Source organism: Arachis hypogaea, chromosome 3 (genome assembly GCF_003086295.3).
Source record: "Arachis hypogaea cultivar Tifrunner chromosome 3, arahy.Tifrunner.gnm2.J5K5, whole genome shotgun sequence".
NCBI lineage: Eukaryota > Viridiplantae > Streptophyta > Magnoliopsida > Fabales > Fabaceae > Arachis > Arachis hypogaea.
In genome coordinates, this window is record NC_092038.1 from 65,954,800 (window position 1) to 65,955,685 (window position 886).

An 886-nucleotide genomic window follows, 5' to 3' on the forward strand; every position below is an offset into this window, starting at 1 on the left:
CTGCCATTGGAGCAAACAACTTTGAGCTTAAGCCTCAATTAGTTTCTCTAATGCAACAGAATTGCAAGTTCCATGGACTTCCAATGGAAGATCCTCATCAGTTTTTAGCTGAATTCTTGCAAATCTGTGACACTGTCAAGACTAATGGGGTTGACCCTGAGGTCTACAGACTTATGCTATTCCCTTTTGCTGTAAGAGACAGAGCTAGAACATGGTTGGACTCTCAACCTAAAGAAAGCCTGTACTCTTGGGAAAAGCTAGTCAATGCCTTCTTGGCAAAGTTCTTTCCACCTCAAAAATTGAGTAAGCTTAGAGTGGAAGTCCAAACCTTCAGACAGAAGGAAGGAGAATCCCTCTATGAAGCTTGGGAAAGATACAAACAATTAATCAGAAAGTGTCCCACTGATATGCTTTCTGAATGGAGCATCATAGGTATTTTCTATGATGGTCTCTCTGAACTATCCAAAATGTCTTTGGATAGCTCTGCTGGAGGCTCTCTTCACCTGAAGAAGATGCCTACAGAAGCTCAAGAGCTGATTGAAATGGTTGCAAATAACCAATTCATGTACACTTCTGAAAGGAATCCTGTGAACAATGAGACTAGTCAGAAGAAAGGAGTTCTTGAGATTGACACTCTGAATGCCATATTGGCTCAGAACAAAATATTGACTCAACAAGTCAATATGATTTCTTAAAGTCTGTCTGGAATGCAAAATTCACCAAGCAGTACTAAGGAAGCTTCATCTGAGGAAGAAGCTTATGATCCTGAGAACCCTTCAATGGAAGAGGTGAATTACATGGGAGAACCCTATGGAAACACCTATAATCCTTCATGGAGAAATCATCCAAATTTTTCATGGAAGGATCAACAGAGACCTCAACAAGG

The 886-nt window shown here is 40.5% G+C and overlaps 1 non-coding gene across 1 annotated transcript; it reads right to left on the reverse strand.

Moving 5' to 3' along the window:
• Positions 1–305: 305 nt before the first annotated feature.
• On the reverse strand, positions 306–413 carry LOC112793336 (small nucleolar RNA R71). Its single transcript, XR_003198033.1, has one exon. It is a non-coding gene; the product is annotated as a small nucleolar RNA R71 (small nucleolar RNA).
• Positions 414–886: the final 473 nt, after the last annotated feature.